At 36.9% G+C, this 7,348-nt stretch overlaps 1 pseudogene; it reads right to left on the reverse strand.

Moving 5' to 3' along the window:
* Positions 1–5,869: 5,869 nt before the first annotated feature.
* On the reverse strand, positions 5,870–6,381 carry LOC102261994 (annotated as a pseudogene).
* Between the last annotated feature and the right edge of the window lie 967 nt (positions 6,382–7,348).

The raw sequence follows: 7,348 nt of genomic DNA on the forward strand, positions 1-7,348 counted from the left end.
GCCCGCAGTGCGCATGTGTGGAATGTGCGCCGCACTCTCCGACTCCCCTCCTTCTCTCTGTCTCTCAACTCCTCTCAGTCTCAGGTGTGATCGGACGAGTCACGAGCTTGCCTGTGCAGAGCCTGCTGCTGCCTGAGGACTGAGGTAAGAACAAGTTAGGATTTATTTTTTTTTGAAGTTAGGAGGTCTATTTATTTTTTAATTTTGCAGTTAGAAGGGCTTTTTTTTTGAAGTTAGGAGAGCCTTTTTTTTGAAGTTTTGTTTTTTTACTTCAAAATAAGATATGTGCAGTGTGCATAGGAATTTGTTCATAGTTTTTTTTAAAACTATAGTCCGGCCCTCCAACGGTCTGAGGGACAGTGAACTGGCCCCCTGTTTAAAAAGTTTGAGGACCCCTGATCTAAGCGATACATACATAGACTCTTGAGCCAAACCACTGAAGTCCAAGTGCTGCTTTACCATTTTCTAACCAGGTAAATAGTTTGGACAAATAACCTCTCTAAGCCACAGTTCCATCATTTGAAAACAAAGGTAATACTCCTAAATAATTCCTATAAAATATTTAAACATTCTAGCCCATAGTAAGCACTCTATTTCATTGTCCAATCAATTGGGACTACTGACCATTCCTAAAACACAATTTCCCTTTCATACTTCTATACCCCTTTCATCCAATTTTCTCAGCCTGGACTGATGTGCTCATTGAGCATCTGTCCACATTCTACAATCCTTTAAACTCCACTGTAAATGAAACTCCATGAACTCTTACATAATAAACGTAACTAAAACATCCCTCTCCTTTGAATCCTTATAGTGCTTTGTGTCATTGTTTTTTTATTTTTGATATATTCAAAGCCCACTGTTCTATTTATTTATTTATTTATTTATTTATTTTGAATTGATCCTAAGAGAGGAAGGAAGGGAGAAAGAGAGAAACATTGATATGAGAGAGAAACATTGATCAGTTGCCTCCCGTAGGTGCCCCAATGGGGATTGAACCCACAACCTAGGTATGTGTGCTGACCAACCATCAAATTTGCCTCCTTTTGGTGTACGGAATAACACTCTAACCAACCAAACCACACTGGCCAGGGCTACTTTGTGTCATTCTTGATACACTAATACATACTTCCAACTGTCTTAATCACCCATAATATTGTAACCTTTGTGTTTCTCAGGGCACCTGGTTCCGTATGTAGATATGTAAGTATAGACTAATGATGAATTTCCTGAATGAACTAATCCATCTATCAGCTCATTGAGACGACACAATGTCATGCCTCAGAAATCACTTCAGTAACTACATGCATTTCTTACTCTTCAACTGTTAACTTTCTCATTAAATAGCAAAAACATTTTCAAATAGACATTTTAAACATTTGTTACTTCAAATCCCCCTCTTTTGAAGACGTGGAATATAAATAATTTATATTATCGAGGTGACAGAGAATAAGAATACTTGTTTCACAGATGAAATGAAATCCTACCTCTATGGTAATGTTGTCATCTTCCAAAAAGTAGGCTGCTTCCAGAGGGACAGGGAGAGAATGGACGAGGACGGGACTCTCGAGGGAATCTGCTCCAGTGGGGAGACAGATCGCTCTCACATTTTATATCTCTAACAAAAACCCATTGAGCACACCTGTTGAGAGGGTCCTTTGCCCCCTAAAGGTTTAGGAACAGGAACTAAAATCAGCTCTATCACGAACAAGGAACATGGATGGTATCTTATGCCCGGCTGTGGGCACACCTAAGAACTGCAATGGTCACTGTGGGCTGGTGCATCTCCAGCCAGTATGTTGGTGTGCATCCCCACAAAGAGGAAATTACATTTTCCAGTTGAGCTGGGTGTAGCCTTTCCTCTCTGCCAGAAGAAAATTCTACCCCCATTTAACTTGAGGGATACTATTTCAATAGTTATTGTCTTTCTTCCAATTTCACATCTTTCCATCTTCCCCAATACTTCCCCTGCAGTCCCACATGTAAATTAACATATGAAATAGATGTCACCTGTTAGATGAAACTTTGTACATGTTTGGCTAGCCTAGTGAAAAAGACACTAAAAGTATCATAGATTGAATTGGGAAAAAAAAAAGTATATTACCTGATAAAAAACTGTTGCAGCTGAAATTTCTAGACGTAATAGACATTGAGCTGTCGATCTAGATAGAACAACGCCTTTAAATTCATGTAGCATTAGTGTGAGTTCTCAGGTTGTTGACTCTTTGTGTTGTGCTACAACAGAAGCTGGCTAAGTTTTCATGTGAAGATCTAGATAGTAAACACCACAGGATTGCACGGCATATGGTCTCTGTCAAAACTATTCCATTGTGCCTACTATTTCATTGTAGCACAGTGAAGCTGTAAACAAAATAAGAACAGATGCATGTGGCTGTGATTCAATGAAAATTTATTCATGAACAGTGAAATTCAAACTTTAATTTCTACATCACAAAATATTATTTGTTTGCTTTTTTCATGATTAAAAAACTGTAAAACGATTCCTAGTTTTGAAGGCTGGTCAAAAATAGATGGCAGGCCAGATTTATCCCATGGGTGGTAGTTTGCTGCCCCTGTACTATTTAAATTTTGGACCCATAAATTAGTTGAATATGATAACTGTATTCTGTTGTAGTGTATAGATGTCAAATTATATTCAGTTCATTGTTTTCATTGATTTTCTGCCTGCTAAATCTGCCCATTTATAATAGAGGGGTACTGAGGTCTCTAATTATGATAGTAAATTTGTCTATTTTTCTTTGTAGTTTTTTTTTTTGCCTCATGTAGTTTGTCACTCTGTTATTGGGTGTATATGTTAAGGATTGTTATATTTTCTCGGAGAATTGGCTGCTTTATCATTATGTAATGCCCTTCAGTATCCCTGATATCTTCCCTTGCTTTGAGGTTGGTTTTATCTAAAATGAATACAGCTACTCCTGCTTTCTTTTGGTTAATGTTAGGTTAATATGTGTTTTCTATCACTTTACCCTAATCTATATGTCTTTATAAAGTGGAGTTTCTTATAAACAACATTTAGTTGAGTTTCTTTTGAGCCAGGCTGACAATTTGTCTTCTAGTTGATGCATTTAGACCATTGATGTTCAAAGTTATTACTAACCATAAAGGAAATTAAAGATAAATACCACTAATCTTCCAAAACTTTATAGATCATTTTAATGTCAGAACCTTTACTGGCAAAACAAAACAATATTGGTGCAAATATTCCCAAATTATAAATTAAATAGATCATATGAAGTTCTCAAAATGAACACTAAATTATAAATTTTCCAATGTCACAAAGAAATATTGTTCTTTCAATTCAACATTTCAATGCTGTAGCACTTAAAAGATTGCTATGTAACTTAAGAATGCTATTTAATATAAACTTCCAAAAATTGAAAAGCATAGTGAAATGTATTTTTGTGAGGCAGATTATTTTATGATAGTACATATGACAACTATAGTTTTTGATGGGAAAAAAAATCACATTTGGAATTTTTAATTATATTTATTGCGGTGACATTGGTTAATAAGATTATTAGGTTTCAAGTGTACGTTTCTATGATAGATGTGTGCCCACCACCCAAAGTCAACTCAATGAAATACAAGTTCACGTATGTTAGAATGGCTATTACTAATATTTGGAATTTTAAAAAAATCTTATTTCAAAAATTCTTACTAAAATAAGAAAGTTATAGCAGAGAGGTAATTTGGGGAAGATGAAAGAGGTAATACTAAAACAATCCAGGAAATCATATTAAAGAGAAATGAGGGTTCATCTAAGACAGTGATGGCGAACCTTTTGAGCTCGGCGTGTCAGCATTTTGAAAAACCCTAACTTAACTCTGGTGCCGTGTCACATATAGAAATTTTTTGATATTTGCAACCATAGTAAAACAAAGACTTATATTTTTGATATTTATTTTATATATTTAAATGCCATTTAACAAAGAAAATCAACCAAAAAAATGAGTTCGCGTGTCACCTCTGACACGCGTGTCATAGGTTCGCCATCACTGATCTAAGACATCCAATTTGCTTTTGACCAAAAGCAGATTAACAGCTATACTCAATTTTAAAAATTATATTTTTATTGATTTCAGAGAGGAAGGGAGAGAAAGATAGAAACATCAATGATGAGAGAGAATCATTGATTGGCTGCCTCCTGCACGCCCTCTACTGGGGCTGGAGCCCCACAACAGGGGCCTGTGGTCTTGACTGTAATCTAACCTGGGACCCTTCAGTCTGCAGGCTGATGCTCTATCCACTGAGACAAACAAGCTAGGGCACTAATTTTTTTAAAGGCAGTTTGTGACAGTGGAGGGGCCAATGGCAGAAAAGTCTTTGATATTTTTATGGGAGGTAAAAGCTTAAATTTGGAGAAATGTTGAGTTCTGGGGATAAAAAAATAAATATACTTAGGAAATGCTCATATCAATTAAATTTTGTTCTTGGAAGAGTTAACTAGTTTTTATCCTAATAACAATGTACAGATGTTACATTGGTGGGACAAACTGCTCCCTGTGGGCACAGTGGTTTCCTTAGAGAATACTGCTACTTGCACCCAGGAAAATCTGAGGTAAGAGACCAGAGTGGATGAGAGAGACATGACTTTTCACCTCAGTACATGCAAACAACAAGTGCTACACTGATAATCTCAAAAACTAAAAAATTACATGCCATTTTTTAGATTTATATTTTGATGCTCTTGAATACCATAAGGGGACTACATCAAATATTTACTAACTTCTACTATGTCTCAGGCATGGCAGGGAATGTAAGCATACAAAAGAAGCTTGCAGCCTTTGGCTCAATATAATATTTTAATTCTCTAACAAATATCCATTGAGTAATTTAGATATGCTTTCTCAAATAGTCACATTTCAAATATATTTGGGAATTGCTTAATGATTATGCTTCTATATTATGTTTTGGATAAGCTTGGAGTCCATGTTTAATAAAATACGTTAGGTAATGAGTGCATTGTTCTGATGATTATCATAGCACAATAATATTTTAAGCTCATTAAATAAAATTAATTAAGTATTGCATTTCACAGAAAGTCAGATTATTAATATTTAAACAAAATAACTTTTTTGCATAGGAACCAAAGGACATAGTCTACCCTCAATGTCAATCATTTTACAGGTGAAGATCATGTTTCAAAAAGCTTTTCTAGTGAATTCTTAATAAATAAGCAAAGGTCTTCTGGTTCATTTACACCATGGAACACTATGCAGCAGTAAAAAAGTATTTCTTACCCTTAGAGACAGCATGGAGGGAACTGGAGAGGATTATGATAAACAAAATAAGCCAGTCAGAGAAAGACAAATAGCACCTGACTTTACTCATATATGGAATCTAGAGAACAGAATAAACTGATGAATAAAATAGATCCAGAGACATAGAAGCATGGGATAGACTTTTGAATCTCGGAGGGAAGGTGAGGGTGGGTGGGTTGTTGGGAAGAGATTAACTAAAGAACTGTATTTATGTATGCATAGCCCATGGACACAGACAATAGTGTGGTGAAGGCCTGGGGTGGGTGTGGGGTGGGTGTGGACTAGAAGGGATTAATGGGGGGAAAAAGGGACATCTATAATACTTTCAACAATAAAGATTAAAAAAAAAGCAAAGACGACACATTCCTAAAACCCTGTAACAATACCCTAATCAAATGTGAGATATGTAAACAATATATTCTCATTAAATTTTGTCAAATATTACATGAATTAAGCATCATGTGACTGGAGAATAATACCTGTTATACAATAATTATTTCTTTATATGATGACTTTAAAATGTATGAATTCTCTTAAAAGACATTACTAAATAACTTTTCTGAAACTTTTTCTTTTCTTTTTTTTACTTTTACAAAAGTACTTGGACATTTTAATGAACTCCACTCCATGTAGCTTCAAGATACCAGGACACAGGCCCCACCAACACCCTTAATCTTCTCAGCTCTTCTGCTGAAGAACTTGGCCTTCACAATGACAGGCTGCTTTGGGAGCTTTCCCTTCCCCAGAACTTTGTAGTAGCTCTATCGCACCACATCAATGATAGCAGCAACTCCAGTCTTGCTTTTGGCAGCATTCACCCGTGTCTGCTCACTGACCAGGGTCCACAGTTTATCAAGGTTGACTGTTGGGCAGAAGCTCTGGTTCATCTTCAAGTGGTAATGCCTCATACCAACTTTCCCAAAGTAACCTGGGTGATATTTGTCGAAGTTGATCCTGTGATGATGCAGGCCGCCAGCATTATCGCGGCCCCCCAGGTGCTTCCTGTGCTTGCCGATGCGGCCGTGGCCATGGCTCACGTGGCCCCGAAGTTTCCGGGTCTTCCTCAGTCTGGATGCCATGTCGGCGGCCGAGTTGCCTGAAACTTTTTCTAATATTAGTATTGGGCAATGCTGTTAAAAATATAAGTGATTTGCCCTGACCGGTTTGGCTCAGTGGATAGAGCATCGGCCTGTGGACTGAAGGGTCCCAGGTTCGATTCTGGCCAGGGGCATGTACCTTGGTTTCGGCCGCATCCCCAGTGAGAGGTGTGCAAGAGGCGGCTGATCAATGTTTCTCTCCCATCGATGTTTCTAACTCTATCCCTCTCCCTTCCTCTCTGTAAAAAATCAATAAAATATAAAAAAATATATAAGTGATTTTATCAAACAAAAAATTGATTCACATAAATGATGGCCAACTAGAAATTCTCATTTCTAAAATAGCATCATAATATTGCTTAAAGTAATCCTGGGAAACTTCATTGACTAACTTAATTAGAGATTAAAAGGCCTTTGAGAAAGAACCACCTTCTACCACCCACCACATAGTTTTGTAAACACGTAGAAGAAAAACGAAGGAGAAAAAAATCCAAATACAAGGGCAATTGAGTTTTTGGAGAACATTTTCTTGTAGCTGGGGACCAGCCACTATAGTATTACTCAGGGGTAAAGGATATAAAAGAACATGAAAAACTGGGAACTTCTTTATTTGGAGCTACATTTGCCACCACCATAATTTAATATAGTAAGATATTGGATGAAGACAGCTGACATGTTGGGGCAATAGAAAAAAAACAAAATGATGAGTTGTTATCACAAAATTTATACTTAAATTTATTCTCCTATGCATAACATGGTAAACACAGAATGAAGTGATGTCAGAAGAGTGGCGGTGTAAGGGCGCAACTTTTCCTCTCCCCCAGACATTTCAACAAGTTAAACATCTATAACTCAACAAAGAAATCTCTGATCAGCACAGATGCACACCTGAGAGACCCATGCAGTCAAACACATAAAGGTGGGAATCTGGGAATAAACAGGGAAACCAGAAGGGAGGAAAGCACAGAA

The sequence above is a fragment of the Myotis brandtii genome, unplaced genomic scaffold (genome assembly GCF_000412655.1).
Source record: "Myotis brandtii unplaced genomic scaffold, ASM41265v1 scaffold479, whole genome shotgun sequence".
NCBI lineage: Eukaryota > Metazoa > Chordata > Mammalia > Chiroptera > Vespertilionidae > Myotis > Myotis brandtii.